The 20,311-nt window shown below is 35.6% G+C and overlaps 1 long non-coding RNA gene across 1 annotated transcript; it reads left to right on the forward strand.

Annotated features, from left to right (window-relative positions):
• The first annotated feature begins 3,928 nt into the window (after positions 1-3,928).
• LOC115415672 (uncharacterized) lies at positions 3,929-20,107 on the forward strand. The gene is made up of 4 exons (XR_003934850.1): positions 3,929-3,941; positions 12,362-12,368; positions 17,711-17,714; positions 19,971-20,107. It is a non-coding gene; the product is annotated as an uncharacterized LOC115415672 (long non-coding RNA).
• The last annotated feature ends 204 nt before the right edge of the window (positions 20,108-20,311 follow it).

The following is a 20,311-nucleotide window of genomic DNA, read 5'->3' on the forward strand; positions in this document are numbered from 1 at the left end:
CCTATAGCGTATTACTGGCCATGAATATGTAAATTATGAGACAGAATTCTGTTTGTACTTGAAATAATCTGAAATGTATGCTGTTGTTACACTGTGATAGCAATATTACAAATGTAAGCAAGGAAATAAACAGCTGTAATACAGGCCTTAAACCAAGCTAGTAGTGTGCTAATGCTAGCAAATGCCTCACCAATTTGGATAGATAGATAGATAGATAGATAGATAGATAGATAGATAGATAGATAGATAGATAGATAGATAGATAGATAGATAGATAGATAGATAGATAGATAGATAGATAGATACCCCTCATAATAGTCTTAAAAGTTTTTATTAGTTTTTATTTCTATTTTGTATTTTTGTTTGGTTTTAGATTGGAGTTCAGTTGAACAGGTGAACTGACTGGTTATGTCTTTTTTTTTTTTTTTTACACTGATTTTACATTTTTAGTGTTACATTTTCAGGTATTAGTTGAACTTTATAAATAGAAGCTGAGAAATGTAGGATGAAAGGGCAGGTGACATGAAATTTTAAAAAACAATAGTTTTGATCCCATTTAATGTAAAGCCAACTAAGATAAGTAAGATATTCCTTTATTGATCCCAAAATGGGGAAATTCACAGTGTTGTCAGCAGCATAAAACATACACATAGACATACACATACACGTAAAACAAACAGTCATATAAATTTGAATTAAAAAGTGTTTAAGAGGAGAGTGCAAATAAGGTTTATGAATGTAGTGCAAATGGTTATAAATATTAAAAAAATATATATATAGAAATACTAATTTGAATATATGCAACATAAATGGAATGGAAGGAGGGTTGTCATTACACCAGTTCCCATTGGCAATACCATGAAACTATATCACTTTGAAAAAATGGAAATGACTGAAATCTGTCTTGCTTATGTCATGTTGTATTTTTCATTGTAGTTATTACTTGGTTTCTGTTCTTCCTTAAGACTTATTGTTAGTTCCATTGACCATTCTATTTATCCACTACTGGTTTAAACTTTCATCCTAGTTTTAGTCAACTATAATAATCATGGTGTTGACTTAGTTCACATTTTTCTTAAAAACCATGTTTTTCAGTGTTGCTTTGCACTTACCTAACCCTCTTCTTTCAGGGTCCTTCTGTGCTTGGAAGGTACATGTTTCCTGTAAGAGGAGTTACCAAACAGAATTAATATTGCATTCTATAGGATACTTTCTCCAACAGCTTTTAAAACTTTGAAAAATCACCTGCTCTCCAAAAGCACCTATATTTAATTATATATCAGTCTATTTAGTTATCTGTAAATATTCAATTAGAGTATAAATGAAAAGTGCTGGGTAATGAGTCATGCTTCTGTGAGGATGAGGAGCGTCCAGACATACATTTCCCTGCTCTGCTCTCTCCACTCCACCTCTGTCCTTCTACCACTTCTACCCTTTCCTCCAACCTCCTCCTCACCTCCCACCTCCCCTGGCCTTATGTCTGCTTACCACCCAAAATGAAGGCTCTTCTCTCCATCTCATCTTCATGCAGCTCACATGGGGCTGTTCCTGAAGTCCACAGACTCACTGCCAGTCTGATTATGTCAGATTAGCAACTCCATCTCATTTGACTCTCTGTCTGTGCCTGTCTGTCTTTGCCTACCGCTCAGCCTTTTCTCTATTTGCTTTGATAAAAGAGTGGAAAGTCTGTAAGAGAGAAGGAATCAAGGGGATAAGGGAAGAAGAGAATCGGCCCTTTGTGAAGGGCTGACATGACGGCCATTATTGTTGCCTGATGGCCAATTATAACCTCCTTTTTCACCATCTGTGTTTGCGCAGTAGACAGGATTTCAAAGTGTAAGTGAAGTGCTGCCTCTTTAATGACAGTTTACAGTGAGTGTTTCTCTTCATCACAAAATCGTCCGCCACACAAAGCCAAAAGTGTCAATTTAGAACAGCAGCTTTCAGCCCCAGGCAGTTGGCCAGTAGATGCTATAAATGAGTTTCGTTGTCATGGTAAAGCCGGCTTCGATGACAGTTTAAAGAGAAAGTTGGGGGGGATAAAAAAAAAAAAAAAAAAAAAAGGAAGCAGAATTTGAGAAGTCGTTTGACATCGCTGTAACAACTGCTCAACAGTAGAGTTTAGGAGTTCCACGAGGATGCTGTCTGATTGATTTCCTTTCTGACATTCTGAGTTTATTTTTAGGATAAAACGCAAAACGAAATTGCTTCTCAGACTGGAAACCAATCTACTGTTAAATTCACAGGGCTTCACAGTGACGAGCACGAATAAAACCCCTGCTCCATCTTTATGGACTCAAGTTACATTAGTGAACCTGCACCATGTCAGGCCCACATATTCTAGGGTATGGTGACCCTGAATCTTTCCACAGGGATATCTTGACATTTAAATACAAAATGTAATCAAGGGACAGAATCCGTGCAACCTCCTACTGGTAACCCACTTTTACCTTGTGCACAGTGTGTTCGTCTCTTCCCAGAGTCGCAGAGGGAGCTGCAGGCTGATAGTCTTAATGGTACATTCACATTTTGTTATAACCAACTACTTATTAGAAGAGAGTAGTGTGCTTGTGTGTATGTGTGGGTTATGCATGTGTATCTGTATGTGTGTATGAAGCGGAATGTAGGACAAGACATGCTGAGACACTCAAATGGAGTCAGTTTCTATTAAACTGTTGAGTGCACTTTAATGAGTTGAGACAGTGAAGATGGAAAATTGGAGTCTATTACACCTTTTCCAGCAACTTGAACCTTGTGCTAGTTTCAGGCCAGTGCTAGAGTTGGTTCAACATGCAGACCTTGTAGGAATTAGTTTTCTTTTCATGGCTTAAGAGCCAACACCAAGCCATGATATGATGTTTCTGCAAACACCCGTATACGCTCATAGTTAGAGTTAGCAATTGTTAACAAGCTTTTTTCATATAAGTTTGACACGGTGGCCGACAAGGGCCAAATGCATTGCAACGGCCCAATGCGTCTCGGGTAAGAGAAAACAACTGCAAGTACAGAAATGATGCAAAAAAACAAACACAAGCGGTACAAAAAGAGGAACGTGGTGCAAATGAAAAAATGCACCACAAAACACAAAAACACATTAATGATCATCAAATGCTCTGCAAATAAAGAATAAAATGATAAAAAATAATATGGAATGAGGAATGATAAAAATGCCACCATTACACAGGTCTGTTTTGCTTTGCTTGCAAATCTGAATTCTGCTCACTCTGACTTTAGACAGTTTGATCCTCAACTGACCATGGTGTAGTTTTGTGGGCTGTCATCATGTGGATAAACCTACCGCTACATTTACTGTAAACTTCTGAATGGGTTTTTTGTAAAATGGGGGGTCACAGAGACGACTGTCTGACCAATCAGTGGTCTGCAGTGTTTACACGTCACATTTTAGTATCTGTACCCCACTCTTGGAACCCCGGCAGAGGTGATACCCAAAAACTAGTACCGGGTACCAGATTCCAGGTCCTTTTCATAATGGGAATGCAAAAAGGCTGAGTCGAGTCGAGTTGAGTCAAGTCGAGCTGGTACCACGTAGAGACATAAGTCAATTTTAAAAGGATGTTACGCAAGTGTATCTCAACTTTTTTTTTTTTTTTTTTTACCAAATTTGTATCAACACTGTTGTAGGCAAAACCAACAGAAAAACACTTACAGAATTTTGTAATACAAACCCTCCTTCTGTAGCTGTCTCCTTTAAGTCCAAATCAAAAGACTACTCATAAATATGACCTTATGCTATGTTATACTGATGTGGAAAAGTGAAGCCACTCTGACTGGTCATAGGTAAATACAACTGTCAATCATGTATGTATGGCCTGAAGTCCACAGAATCGTGTATAATTATTTTCCCTGTGAAACCACTCTAAATACAATATGCTGAAAGGTATTTATGGCATTTTTTCCCCTACAATGCACAAATCAACTCAGTGTAGAATTTCATACAGTAATGTACTGCCCACTGTTACGATTATTGAGATGACAGACTTGAGGGGTATTTTTTCACAGACCTGATGCTGGCTTTAGCTTTTGCCCCCTAAACCAAACCGGTCTCGATCGTAATAATGTTGTCAAAGCTTTTGCCTGACCTTTGGTCCTGCAGCTCTTTATTCATAGATGGTGGTGTTCACAAATAAGAAAAACAACAACAGCTGAATTGAAATACAGTTAGTATGATGTCGGCGCAAACCCCTGCTGCTTCAATTTCACATCTATACTGACGTGCTTTATTCTTTTCTATATGAAGCAACATGTATATGTAAAATGACAGCCATTAAGCTTTGGTGAATCGCGTTGGTCATGACAGTCACACCTCCATCCATGATATGAGCTGTTCTTGCTTGTAGATCAGCAAAGTGTTTCGTACTGCTGTCATGCAAGCTTTCCAGACCATGATCTTGTCCAGGGGTGGGCTATTCATTTTCTTATGGGGCCACATAAGAAACTTTGACATTTGTTAAGGGCTGGGCAAATACACTTGCAGTTCTGCTCAATATATATCTCCATAAAAATATAATACAATGAAAATGTGGAGCACAGCTTTGCTTGTTTACATATCTCAGTTTTTTGTTTTTCTTTTTACATCTGACTTCAGTGAACAAATACTTAGAAGTTCATATCTTGTTAAAAACTCTGTATTCTGAATCAGTCTTTCTTTTTTTGCTGTTAGCTGGCATCCTCATGTATGGTGCCCGACAAGGGCCAAACACATTGCAACGGCCCAATGTGTCTCAGTTAGAGAAAACAGCTGTAAGTACAGGAACGATGCAAATTCACAAACTCAAACACAAGTCTAAACGAGGTACAAAAAGAGGAACGTGGTGCAAATGAAAAAAATGCGCTGCAAGAAACAAAAACAAATGCATAATCATCAGATGCCCTGCAAATAAAGAAACAATGCAAACGAAAAACACTGCATAACCAGCGGAAGTGCTCCAAACCTGCAGGGGGCAGTGTTTGTAGACAACAGACTAGTGTCAAATATAATCAAATAAAAGTCACATGACTGCACTACACCATAACTTCAATTTGTTCCCACTGTAGTTTGAAACACTGTCAGCTGTTCTCCATCTGTCTCTCCATCCTGTGTGTCCCTGCATTGAGCTGTTCTGCTGACAGCGCCCCCTACAGGTTTGGAGCACTTCCATTGTACTGACTGGTTATGCAGCGTTTTTCATTTGCAGATGTTTTCTTTGTTTGAATCATTTTTTTATTTGCAGAGCATTTGATGATTATGGATGTGTTTTTGTGTCTTGCGGCACATTTTTTCATTTGCACCACGTTCTTCTTTTTGTACCTCATTTAGACTGTGTTTGAGTTTGTGAATTTGCATCATTTCTGTACTTACAGCTGTTTTCTCTAACTGAGATACATTGGGCTGTTGCAATGTGTTTGGCCCTTGTCAGCCACCGTACTCATGGTCTGAGAATGACCAACAAAGCAATCAGTGCATAAGCCTTATGGTGAGTATGTGAAGTACACATGAAAAAACCTTAATTTAGGAGATCCTTCAAAATAAAAGCAGTTCCATTGTATTGGCTGTATCTATTACAGTGATATATATTTGCATTGACTTTTAACCCTTTCATGCATAGTGGTCACTACAGTGGACAGTTATTCTCCAGCTGTTCGCTTGTATATTCATGGGTTTTGTTTTAGTTCCATATCAGCCAACACAGTGGACGCTTATGCACCATCCCATACACTGACATTCATACCATTACTGTAACTTTACTGTTCTATATAATCCTGATCTGCAGTAACATGTTTGAGTGCAAAAAAATGCAAATTGTTATTAGATTGTAATTAACAGGAATGTATGTATTTATTTATTTTTTAAATTTTATTTCATTTTATTTATTTATTTTTGCATTTTTAAACTTTTTTTTTTTTGCATATTATTTCAATGAAGTAAGTAATAACTAGTATTAGAGTATGATAAAATGTGAGAAATCATCAAATTAGCAGCATTAAAATGTTTTTATTTAATAGTTTTCACACAGTATATCAGTAAATGCGTGTTTCTTTGCCTTTAAAATTTAACATATGGTGTCCAGCTGAGTGGACATTTGTGTAAGTCCATGAAAAATAGGTTGATGAAAAAAAATTAAATCGCATTGTTTTCTGTTTTTTTTTTGTTTGTTTGTTTGTTTGTTTGTTTGTTTTTTCATGCCTAAAGAGAAATAAAAATGCTCAGGAAAAAAAAATCTTGATTAAGTTTCTCATAAATCATGCATGAAAGGGTTAATTTGCCACTGACCTCATGAGGGCCAGCCAGGGTACATTGCTCAGGTCTGATCTTGTCGAATGTAGAAACACACATTTAACCAGGTCTAGATTTGGCACCAGCTTATAACCAGGTTAAAACTGCTGGTACATGATACTTTTCTACAGCTAACATAAATCCTCTTAATATCATGACTCAAACATTACCTCTAACCATGAGCGCTCTGTCTGTCTAATTGTGATTGCATAAGTGGCATCATATAAAATCACAATTGGCTTTTCTGATTAATTGCCCTCCAGATGTGTACTGCATATAGCCCAGCACTCAACTCAAGGACAGCCACCTGGCGTCTGCAGTGTACTGTGAAGAGAGCTGCCTGCTCATCACTGTTTGATCCTGCAAGCGCCAGCAAACCGGTGTTTTATCAGGACAGCTAATTATAGGCAGAGAGAGATGTGGAAACGGCATCCAGCCTTCAGAGGAACGCAGCGTGCCCACACATTCATTTGTACACACATGTGCTGAAAGGCATCCACGGGCCGACGCGGGCGTTTGTTGATGGGCGTGTGCATGTGCGTACACACCCATAAACACATACAAACACAGTCAGAATTTCCTGTGAGGTTCACCGCTGTATCCATCTATCACCAGAAGGACGGGACAACAAAATGACACGGCTAACTGCCCTGCTGTGGTTGGTCAGTGACACAAACATTTCTCTGGCCTCAATTTGGGGCCCTTGAACCCTGTGGTCTTTGTTCGTATCCTCCCATAACCCCAGGTTTCTTCATTGTAAGGAGATTTGTCAAAGCTGACTCCGGTTCAGGGAAGTAAACATCTCACTGAGCTGTAGTAGGAGTTCAGCTAGAGGTGAGTTTTCTTGCTGTTATTTTTTGACCTGAAAAACAAAAAAAAAAAAGAACAGTCAAAAGAAATGTGCCTGTAGCTAAGACAGTGATTGTTTTGGTCTAATTTATAATAATAAAGTTTTGGGAAGAAAAGCTTTTTACATAAATTACAAACCATACATTGCATAGAGATACAAAAGCAAATATTTCATAATAACCTAATTAACTATTAATTTTAATCCAGGTTTTATCTATAATGGCAGCAAAAAAAAAATTAAAGTAAATATATTTATTCTAGGGTGACACGGCGGTGCAGTGGATAGCACTCGTGCCTCACATCAAGAAGGTCCTGGGTACGATTCCAACACCAGTTCATGGGGGTGGGACCTTTCTGTGTGGAGTTTGCATGTTCTCCCCGTGTCTGCGTGGGTTCTCTCTGGGTACTCTGGCTTCCTCCCACCATCCAAACACATGCACTGATAGGTTAACTGGTTAATCTAAATTGCCCACAGCTGTAAATATGAAGAGTTATTGGTTGTTCGTCTCTATATGTCAGCCCTCCGATGAACTGACGACATGTCCAGGGTGTACCCCGCCTTCGCCCATAAGTAGCTGGGATAGGCTCCAACGACCCCTGTGACCCTAGTGAGGATAAAGCGAGTTCAGAAAATGAATGAATGAACAATTATTCTAATTTTAGGGCAAAACAAACTCAAACAATTTAAACAAATCATCACAACTCAAAGTACACATTTCTGAGTCTCCAGACACAAAGACACTGTTGCTGCCTATCTATCTATCTATCTATCTATCTATCTATCTATCTATCTATCTATCTATCTATCTATCTATCTATCTTTTCACTGAACAGATGCCACTCTACTCTGTGTATCTTTTACTTTTACATCGTGAAGCTAACACCCCATATCATCTGTATTTATATTTAATCTTTTAATTTGTGCTCGGGGGAGGTGATGCTGCAGATGTAAGGTATGTATTCAGGTGTCAAATTCTGGCATTTCTTCCTCTATGTTTCCAGCTCCTGCAGCTTTAAATACCTCTGAATAACATGGGGCTTTCACCTTGTCCATCTTTACTAAATACTATCTAGATAAAGTGTAACTGGGACTCAGTATGTAATCATTGCATATGGAAAGGTGATTACTGATTTGTATAAATAGAAATAAAAAAAGGAATGTGTCAAAAATAATCCAACTTTATGGGAAACAGCGCATTAGGAAAAGTGATGCTATGTTCTCATCACAATCCTCAACATACTTATAGAGCTTTATCAGCTGAGTAAGTAGGCCTGATATCCAGAATTCATCCAAATAGAAAAGACATTACACTTGTCTGCCTTTTAAAGTAATTTTTTATGACAGTCACCTGGTGTTGGTTTATGGGTAATAAGGCCTGTGTGAACTTGGACTGAAAATACTCCTCTTTGTATGTGTGTGTGTGTGTGTGTGTAGGTGTGTGTGCGTGTGTGTGTGTCTGTGAGTCGGGCTCTGTTTTTTGTTCGGAAACACTCTCATCGTCGACAGGATGTCAGTATACAGCGCTCCAGTCTTGGATGTCTACTTTGCGGCACTGCTCATAAAACCGCCGTTTCTTAGGAGAAGCTCCTTTCAGCTGCCTCCAGTTTCCTTTTTCCCATGCCCCCCCCACCCCCCCAACCCTCAATTCACATTTTCCAACATGTTGCAGAACTCCTCCTCTAAGTCAAGTCGTATAAATTATTTTCAGTAATTTTCATGGTCATGACAGAGCAGCACAGGGATAACTGCGCTCCCCTTTGCAGCAGAGGCCCCTCCGTCGGGCCCCGTAGTGTGCAGAAGATGGAAACATTGATGTGTGTCGTTCATCTTTATGTCAAAGTTGTGTGTGTCTGCATACACGTGTCTGTCTGTGTTTGTGTGCATACAGTATATATGTGAGTGTGTACAAGTGTTTTATTGATAGATGTTCTGACAGCAGAGTCATCCTCCAAGAAGAAGAGGAAGACGAAGAAGCAGCCTGTTCTGATTTGTGAAGAGCTCAGAGGCTGCAGATGTCAAAACCAGAACTGTGAGTACCCAGAGTTTATGAATTTCTCTCCCTCTTTCTGTTTTCTGTCTCTTGTCTCTTTCTTTTCCTTTGCCTCTTTGTCTCTCTGACTCCATCTCTTTTCTGTTTTATACATGAGCATACAGATGCAGCTCGCTGTTGCCCATTATACTGACATAGTGGAAAAGAAATACACCTCTACAAATTTTGTATTTACAGACCATAAAAAATATAGTTGCTTATGCTCATGTTGGTGTTGGAGCAGCTGCACAGGGTTGAGGCCACTGCCTGAAGACTAGGAGACTGGAGTTTAATGGGACCTGCATGCTGCTCAGGAAATAGGGATGGTAAAATAAGCTAAGTGAAGCTAGGGAATTGGACACAATGCATGGGGGTTTTTTGTTTCTTGCAACCTTTGCAAAAATATGTTTTCCTTGAGAAGAAAATGCTCTGCAATACAATGGCTGTGCTGCTTTCAATTAAAACATCCATAAAAGCAAAAAGACAGCAGAAGTCCCATCCCAAGGAACATAGTCTTAGGAAAAATATGAAGAGTGATGAAACAATGTGTTGATCCTGTTTGAATTGTGCCACCATTTATACAAATGAAAAGATAATGTCACAAGTCAAGAAATTCGCAATTTGTGGTAAAGACAGTAAAGACACGGCTGAGTGGACTGCATGTCACTAACAAGTAAACGGCCGCTGCCATGACACATTTTACCTCAACCCATAAAGACCCAAACAGCAAAAGCATTTACTGATCTAAACTGTTTAACCCAGTAATAAGTGGGGTCAGGACCTCATGTGGAGTCACCTGGAATTTAAATCGGGTTGCCTGAAAATTCTAGTAATTGATTAAAAAAAACTACAAAAAATGTACTAATAAAAAATATATGGTGAGTTCAGAGAGACAATCCAAATCCATAAAAGACAAACTGTGAAGCTGAAACTGAAGCACCGTGGTACTGTTTATCTTTCAAATGTTCATTGTGGTCAGTTTCAGATGCTGCAGCTCTTTCATAATTCATAGTTTGAGTTCTTGTTTGTTCAGTATTATTTGTCAGCCTTGTAAATCCAAGCTGGACTGACTGTACATATCCTGACCAAGGAAAGTAAAATTCTCACTTTGTGCAGTAATCTACACCTGGCTTTTCTATCTCTGTCCATAATAATTTACATTATATAGTCTAAATGATGTCTATAATTAACATTTATTTGCAACATAGTATAGCAAACATGATCAAAAATAAATTAATTTTAGCCAAAAAATATGTCTCAGTTTTGGATATTAAAATGGGGTCATGAGCCAAAAAAGGTTGGAAACCACCGGTTTAATACCTGTTGATCCACTAATCCTATCAAAACATGTAAATAATTGGTTTGTCATCTTTTCATGGTCATCAGATATGACACGTTTGGACGTTCAAAGGCTCTGTAGTGAATGTGGAAACACCGTCACCTTTTACCACATTGATTCACCAGTAAAACCCATGGAGTTGGATCAATAACAGTGGACGGAAACATTTGTTTTTACATTCAGTTATTGATATCTTTTTCTTCACTTTTTCTTTTTCTGATATAATAACCTTAGAATTTAATCTAAGTTTTTATTAACATGTACATGATCAGTGAATGAAATATAGAAAAATACATGATTTACACTGAAAAATGCTCAATTCTGAGGATAATATTATCATAAACGGTGATAAATCTCTTTAAAAAGGTTAGATGTGAAGAAAAATTCATGTGGGAACTGCCACAAAAGAAGCACTGGGTCTTTATGGGTTAATATTACATGTGATAAAATATTAAAAGGGGAGAAAATCACTACAGTGGGGTCATGGGCTTTTGAATTTACTTTGCTATAGCAGCTTGAAAGATGCTTGAATCACTATCTCATTGTTACTTATGCAATGACAAGTATGAAGTTGCAGACACACCTTCAGCCACTGAACAGATCACGAAGAGAGACGAGCAAGAAGTTACGGCGACATCACAACTTCACAACTCAAGTGCGTAGTAATTCTATTTACGTATCCTCTCAGACTTGTAAAATTATCTTTTGTATCAACATCATATGTGTAAATAATGGCATAAATCACACAAGATAATAAATAAATAAATTACTCCCACCATTGACTGTTATACAATTTTTTTTTTCAAATAAAGCTTTGCTGTATCAGCAGCAGGTGGCGTGGTAGGTTTTGGTAATCCTGCCTCTAATAAACAATTAAGAACAGTTCCGTCTAACCTGACTGTTATGTCATTTTCACTGATGAGACAGACGAATGAGCCCCCTCATCAGTCCACACGACAGTGACAGACATGTTTTCATACTTTGTCAGTACAGTACCAGGAAGATGCAATGAGATGATCAGTCAGCTGATGAATCATGTGAGTTAAATGTTCACTACTTCAGAATTTATTCAAAAGCAGGTCTTTAAAAAAAACAAAACTCAAGTGGGTTGCTGTTTCCAAAAAAAACCGAATAAAAATGTTTATTCATAGAAATACTCCTGTGTATAGCGTTCCAGTTTTGGCCAATTACACACTCAAAGTTAATACTTAGACCAAAGCATCACACCCATAATTATTCTAGCCATACACTTTCTGCTTAATACGATATCTGAAGCATCCCTATTTGCAAAACACTACGCACTGTTTATTACATTTGACACTTTGATCAAAAATTAAATCTTACAATCACTCGGAACACATCTATTAACCCTTTCATGCATGAACCTTAATCAAGATTTTTTCCTGAGTATTTGTATTCCTCTTTAGGCATGAAAAAAAAAAAAAAAAAAAATGCAATTAAAAATTTTTATGACCTTATTTTTCATGGAGTTACAAAAAATGTCCACTCAGCTGGACACTATGCATTTAATTTTTGAAGCAAAGAAACATGTATTTACTGATATACTGTGTGAAAACTATGAAATACATTTTTTTTGATGCTGCTAATCTGATGTTTTGTCACATTTTAACATACTCTAATATCAGTTATTACTCACTTTATGGAGATAAGATGCAAACAAAACCCTTTTTATTTAAGAAAAACTGTTAATTACGGTCTAATATCAATAAAAAGCAATTGATTTACACTCAAACATGTTACTGCAGATCAGGTTTAAAGTGTATGGGATGATGCATAGGCGTCCACTGTGTTGGCTGATATGGAACTAAAAACAATAAAATCCATGAATATACAAGAGAACAGCTGTAGAATAACTGTCCACTGTAGTGACCAGTATGCATGAAAGGGTTAAAAATGCAAAACACGTCCAAATCTTGCAACACACTAACACTTCAAGCCAACCAACCACTCTGACCCCCAGCATTAAAAATAAACCTCATGTAAGTTTGCATCGTTTTGGGGATTTCTGAAACAAGAGGAGGATGAGGACAATGAGGAAGAAGAAGACCAGGCAAAAGATAAACACAAACACACTTCAGACGACATCAGGGAGATGTTTTCGCTGTTGACTGGCAGGGATTACATTGGTCTTAATGTGGATGAGGCAGAATCCAAAACCCAAATATATTTCTGTACAGTCAGATGTGAGTACTGAATATTTTTTTCATTTTCTCGTACAGGCTTTTACACCCATAAAGACCCAAACATCCACCGTCGACCACAAGCATCTACTGATCTGAACGGTTTAATATCTGTTGATCCACTAATCTTATCAATATGTGTAAATAACTGGTGCAAAATACAGCTTGTCATCTTTTCATGGTCATACACTATTTTATATTTTTTAAACAGCCACAGGTGAGTGAAACCATCTACTGATCTATAATGTTTAATACCTACTGATACACTAATCCTATCAATACGTGTAAAATATTGGTTTAAATTGCAGTTTGTCATCTTTTCATGGTCATCAGATATGACCCATTTGGACGTTCAAAGGCTCCATAGTGAACGTGGAAACACCGTCATGTTCTATTACATTGATTCACAGGTAAAACATGGAGTTGGATCAATGACAGTGGACGGACACGCTTAGTTTATATGTATTGAATAAAATGAACAAAAATGAATTTTAAAACAATGTATAGAATTATAAATGACATGAAAAAAAAATTATTTGAAAAGTGTAAAATAAGCAACAAAATGAACAAAAACAGCCAAACTGATCAATAAAATTAACAAAAATGAATAAAAAATCAACAAAATAATAAGTTATGTGGACAAAATAAGTTACAAACAAAACAAAACTGAAGAAAATAATAATAAAAGAGGCATCAGAGTGAACAGAAAGAAATAAAATAATGAATAAGATGAATAAAAATGAAGAAAATGAATACAACATTTCCACATAAGGTACCCATCTGGACGTTCAGGGGCTCCATAGTTACTGTGGAATCACTGTTATCTTCTACAAGACTGATTCACCAGTAAAACCCATGGAGTTGGATCACTGACAATGGACGGACATACTTGGTTTATATGTATTGAATAAAATTAACAAACATGAATTTAAAAAATTTATAGAACTATAAATGATGTGAAAAAAATTAAATTGAAAAGTGTATAATAAGCAACAAAATGAATAAAAACAGCCAAAATGCTCAATAAAATTAACAAAAATGAATAATAAATCAACAAAATAATAAGTTATGTGGACAAAATTAGCCACAAACTGAACAAAACTGAAGCAAAAATCACAAAAGAGGCAACAAAGTGAACAGAAAGAAATAAAATAATGAATAAGATGAAGAAAAATGAAGAAAACGAATACATTTCCAAATAAGTGACCCATTTGGAAGTTCAGAGGCTCCATAGTTACTGTGGAATCACTGTTATCTTCTACAACATCGATTCACCAGTAAAACCCATGGAGTTGGATCAATGACAATGGACGGACATACTTGGTTTATATGTATTGAATAAAATTAACAAACATGAATTAAAAAAATTTATAGAACTATAAATGACGTGAAAAAAATTAAATTGAAAAGTGTAAAATAAGCAACAAAATGAATAAAAACAGCCAAAATGCTCAATAAAATTAACAAAAATGAATAATAAATCAACAAAATAATAAGTTATGTGGACAAAATAAGTTACAAACAAAACAAAACTGAAGAAAAAAATAATAAAAGAGGCATCAAAGTGAACAGAAAGAAATAAAATAATGAATAAGATGAAGAAAAATGAAGAAAATGAATACAACATTTCCACATAAGTGACCCATTTGGACATTCAGGGGCTCCATAGTTACTGTGGAATCACTGTTATCTTCTACAACATTGATTCACCAGTAAAACCCATGGAGTTGGATCAATGACAATGGATGGAGACGATTAGTTTATATGTATTGAATAAAATTAACAAAAATGAATTTAAAAAAATTGATAGAATTATAAATGACGTGAAAAAAATTTAATTGAAAAGTGTCAAATAAGCAACAAAATGAATAAAAACAGCCAAAATGATCAATAAAATTAATAAAAATGAATAATAAATCAACAAAATAATAAGTTATGTGGACAAAATAAGCCACAAACTGAACAAAACTGAAGCAAAAATCATAAAAGAGGCAACAAAGTGAACAGAAAGAAATAAAATAATGAATAAGATGAATAAAAATGAAGAAAATGAATACAACATTTCCACATAAGTGACCCATTTGGACATTCAGGGGCTCCATAGTTACTGTGGAATCACTGTTATCTTCTACAACATTGATTCACCAGTAAAACCCATGGAGTTGGATCAATGACAGTGGATGGAGACGATTAGTTTATATGTATTGAATAAAATTAACAAAAATGAATTTTTTTAAAAAAAGCCCTGCGATGAACTGGCGACTTGTCCAGGGTGTACCCCACCTTCTCCCCTATGTAGCTGGGATAGGCTCCAAGGGACCCCCATGACCCTAGTGAGGATAAAGCGGGTTCAGATAATGAATGAATGAATGAATGAATTTTAAAAATTTATAGAATTATAAATGACGTGGAAAAAAAAAAATTAAATTGAAAAGTGTCAAATAAGCAACAAAATGAATAAAAACAGCCAAAATAATCAATAAAATTAACAAAAATGAATAATAAATCAACAAAATAATAAGTTATGTGGACAAAAGAAACCACAAACAAAACCAAACTGAAGAAAAAAATAATAAAAGAGGCAACAAAGTGAACAGAAAGAAATAAAATAATGACCAAGATGAATAAAAATGAAGAAAATGAATACATTTCCACATAAGTGACCCATCTGGACGTTCAGAGTCTCCATAGTTACTGTGGAATCACTGTTATCTTCTACAACATTGATTCACCAGTAAAACCCATGGAGTTGGATCAATGACAGTGGATGAAGATGCTTGCTTTTATGTTCAGTTATTGATATCTTTGCAAAAAAAAATCACTTTTTCTTCAGTTTTCTCTGTTTCTGATCAAATAACCCACAACGTTGGTATGAGTTTTTTATGAACATCTACCTGATCAGTGAATTAAATATAGGAAAATAGCAGATTTTCACTGAAAAAATGGAAAATACAGAGGATAATATTATAATAGATGGTGTTAAATCACTTAAGAAAGGTTAAATAGAGAGAAAAATTAATTTGGGAAGTGCCCCAAAAGTAGCACCAGGTCTTTATAGGTTAAAGGTGTGCGGTGTATTACAAACAGCAGCCTATAAAGTAATCCAAAGTTTGAGTAAAGGGCATCAGAGTGTTTTTGCCTCGTCATCGATGAAGGGCTGATGGGGTTTGATTGCAAAGCTTCATTTTGACATAAAAGTGATATGTTTAGATGTAAGTGCTGTGGATTATTGGGATTCTGTCTAGAGATTTTAAACAACAAGCCCAATTCTGCAGCAAGTGTGTAATCAATCAGAAAAAGAAAAAAGAAAAAAAAAACCTCTAGTACCAGACTGTAATTAACACTGATAAAGAAGCAACAATGATTCCATAAGCAGCTGTGGCATCTCTACAAAAACGGACAAAAACAAACCACCTGCTAGTCCGAACGACACAATAATCACTTTCATATTATTAAGGATTTTGCGACTGAACTCACCTCCAGTGGAACAATCCCCTTCCACAGGTGGTTAACGATTGAGCACCTGTAATATTTTGCGAAAAAAGTAGTATCATTTTCTGCTTATCCTCCAACCATCAGAATCAAAGGTAATTTCTCTGATGAAAGTGGACAAAGTTTGCCACCTTCTGTCCAAAATCTGCACAAACAGTGATTAGGAAAAGAGGGAAAACCCAGGATTTTAGACTCATATTCATTTCATATTTCATAGATTATTTATCATTTGATCTGGTCACAGAAGTAAATCGCCTAAATCCTGGTCATGTAAGATTTGTATAAAGAAAAGGAAAGAAGCAGTTGGAAAAGGACCTCAGGTGTATGTGTTGATGTCACATTGGCTACCACTGCTCATTGCAGCGATCATTACCTCCGCCAAGGAGGTTATGTTTTTGCCAGGGTTTGTTTGTCTGTCTGTCTGTTTGTTTGTCTGTCCGTTAGTGTGCAACATAACTCAAAAAGTTATGGACAGATTTTGATGAAATTTTCAGGGTTTGTTGGGAATGGGATAAAGAAGAAATGATTAAATTTTGGTGGTGATCGGGGTTGGGGGGGCCCACGGGGGGGGCCACTGATCAGCCTTGGCGGAGGTCTGCGCTCTCCGAGTGCTTCTAGTTTTTGTTATTTTATCTGGAAAAAATCTCATAAATTTCTGCTTACTTTTACTTTTCTTAAATTTTACCCTTTCATACAGTATATCTCTAATTTCCACATATTTCAATCGTACACTATTTTATATTTAATATTTTTTAAACAGCCACTGGCGACTGAAACCATCTACTGATCTACAATGTTTAATACCTACTGATCCATTAATCCTATTAATACATGTAAATAATTGGTTTAAAATACAGTTTGTCATCTTTTCATAGTCATCAGATATGACCCATTTGGACGTTCAGAGGCTCCGTAGTGAACCTGGAAACACCATCATCTTCTACAACACTGATTCATCAGTAAAACCCAGTAGAGTTGGATCAGTGACAGTGAATGGAGACACTGGGTTTATATATATCAACTAAAATGAACAAAATAATAATAATAATAATAATAATAATAATAATAATAATAATAATAATAATAATAATAATAATTAAGAAAACACATAAAATTATATATGACATGAAAAAAAAGTAAGCAAAAAATTTACTATAATAAAGTTAAATCGTATAAAGTAAGCAACAAAAATAAAAACAGCCAAAATGATCAATAAAATGTATAATAAATCAACAAAATAGCAAGTTACGTGGACAAAATAAGCCACAAACTGAATGAAACTGAAGAAAAAAGAAAAAAATAATGAATATAAATGAATAAAACATTTCCAAAGTGATCCCTTTGGATGTTCAGTCATCTTCTACAACATTGATTCACCAGTAAAACCCATGGAGTTGGATCACTGACAGTTGATGGACACACTGGGTTTATGTTCAGTTAATGATAGATTTTGAAGAATAAGTCATTTTTTTCTTCAGTTTTCTCTGTTTCTGATATTATCCTCCTGAGACCCGGGAAATGTCAGCAAAGTACAAGCTTTTTTTGTTTTTTATTAAATAAGTGCCAATATTGGAAACATCATGATGCACGAGTTTTTTCAGAAGCAGTTTTTAAAATTTTTATGGAATGTCCTTTGTGGTGGACAATTTTCTTTTTTTTTTTTTTTTATATATGAAGTTGTGAAAGTCTTGTCCACAAATGTGGGCAGAAAACCCACAGCTGGGTCTTAGGAGGTTAAAACAATCAACTTTAATCAGAATTTTTATGAACATCTACATCATCTGTGAATTAAATCCAGGAAAATACATGATTTTCACTGAAAAAAGGTAAAATACAGACAATAATATTATAATAACTTGTGATAAATCACTTAAGAAAGATTAAATGGAGAGAAAAATTCATTTGGGAACTACCACAAAAGTAGCACTGGGTCTTTATGGGTTAATATAAGTATTTTATTTTGTCATTATTTAGATGTAAGTGCACTGTCGCTGGTAGAGACCACAGCAATTCACAACCAGTGTAATGGTATTAAAGCCTGTTCTATTCTATTCTATTCTATTCTATTCTTAGCTTAGGTAACATAGAGTGAGTACAAAAAATATTTTTATTTAGTCTTTCAGTTTAGTTTTGATTAGTTTTTATTTAGTTATAGAGTTTTATCTTTCAGTTTTATGACAAAGAAGCAAAAAACAAAAGTGTGAAATGATACAGAGATATGATTCACAAAATCATGGTGTATAAAAGTGTGAAAAACCATCATATTTTGTACTCCATGAGCCATGTAATTTCTGTCAAACACTTATTATTTTGTATTACCTGTCTGTGTTCATGCTTACTGGTATTTTTTGTCAGTATTTGGCATTTTCTTTGCATGGGGCCTGTCATACTCTTTGTAAAATAGTGAATTATATTAATTTTACTTGATTGTTTTTTACCTGATGCGTGTCTGATTACTTTAAATAAAACTGTGAACGTTGTTTTGCTTTGCATGCTGCTTCTAGAATTTTAATAGGTTCTGTCAGCTTTGTTTGTGCGAACTTTAAGACTGTTTGCTGTTTTTATTTGCAGCTAATTTACCATTTGGCTAGCACTGGCACATTTACAGTATTACTAATTAGCGTGCACCATCCCTGAATAAATGAGCAAATAAACAAATTAACAAACACATTAGTGCTGCGGGGAAAAAAAAAAAAGTTTTTTTTTTTTTTCCAGCTTTTGTGTTGATCTTATGTCCTATCCATTTTATGGTGTTGCCACAAAAAGTATCTTATTTTTTGATTGTGTATGTATTAGTGTGTATGAGCATGTATGAGATGAATTGGTGGTAAATGAAGATCAGTATTGGTAAGTTTTAGTTTAGTTTTTCTTTTCTTAAAGCTTGGTATTCTTTTTCCAGTGCTAGTTTTAGTCTTATTTTTCATTACCTACAATAACTCTACCTTTTACAACATTCACTACAACCATGAATATAAATTAGTCAAAATATTAAGTTCAGCAGTGTCCATCTTACTTTCTGCTTTTATATTCCAGCCTGCAGTTAAAAATAAAATATAAACAATCGATATTTTTCTCATGAATTCCACATTTACAAACTTAATCCTCATTTTGACAATAGTGTACAAGCAAATCACCCAGGAGGCCAATGCATCCAGACACAAACCACCCCAGAAGTACTGACGCATTTGTTCATAAATTGAAGGTTTCTGTGCAAGCGCCCCCAATCCATTTGATTAAAACAGCCAGGATTTGATGTAATTAGCTTCCTTATATCCTTTACACTGCATTTGTAAAATCACTGAGGCGCTCTCGCATACTGTTTATGCAAATCTAAATCAATGTAATTGATTTTGATGTTTAATTACTTTGTTTTATCAACAGCGGTGAGGGCAGCTGAGTGGAAGTGGCCGACAACGAAACTAAAAACAGAGGTGCACACGTGTTAAATAAAACCAAGACGTTGAATTTATATCCACAGATCGATCGACGCTAAATGAACCTGTGAATAATTTCAGTCGACGTCTGGTGTCTCTTTTTAAAAGTACGGCACCCTGCAGATATATCAATAAACGTCAAACTGGAACATGTTGAATTCCTTTAAAACCCATGCATCATTCAGGAGGAAACAGACGGAAAGGATTTGAGTCTGACGTCAAGAATTGAGCCAAGACGCTCGAATGAGGTTTAAAAAAAAAAATTCATATTGCACAGTAATGAGTGCCAGTCAGTGGTTAAATCAGTGGTTCTCAACTGGTCTGGCTTCAGGATCCCCTATCGCCCCTCAGTGACAAGCCAAGACCCAAATTAATAACAGTTAAACTTTTCAAATGTATTGAATAAAACAATGGTGTGTTTTGAACCTGAGACAATACAGAATATCACAGTAAGAAAACAGAGAAGACAAGTTTAATGAAAAACCTAACTAAATTATGCTAAATATGGAAATATTCTCATTAACACTAAACTGGGTGCATTTGAACCAAAACCTTCAAAGTGCATTCAGTCACTTCTTCAATCATTAAACCATTTAAACCCCAAAAAAAAACAAAAATATCTAATGATCTAAAATGTTGAATCACTGTTTTTCAATTAATCCTATCAATACATGTAAATAATTGGTGTAAAA

Source organism: Sphaeramia orbicularis, chromosome 24, assembly GCF_902148855.1.
Source record: "Sphaeramia orbicularis chromosome 24, fSphaOr1.1, whole genome shotgun sequence".
NCBI classification, from domain to species: domain Eukaryota; kingdom Metazoa; phylum Chordata; class Actinopteri; order Kurtiformes; family Apogonidae; genus Sphaeramia; species Sphaeramia orbicularis.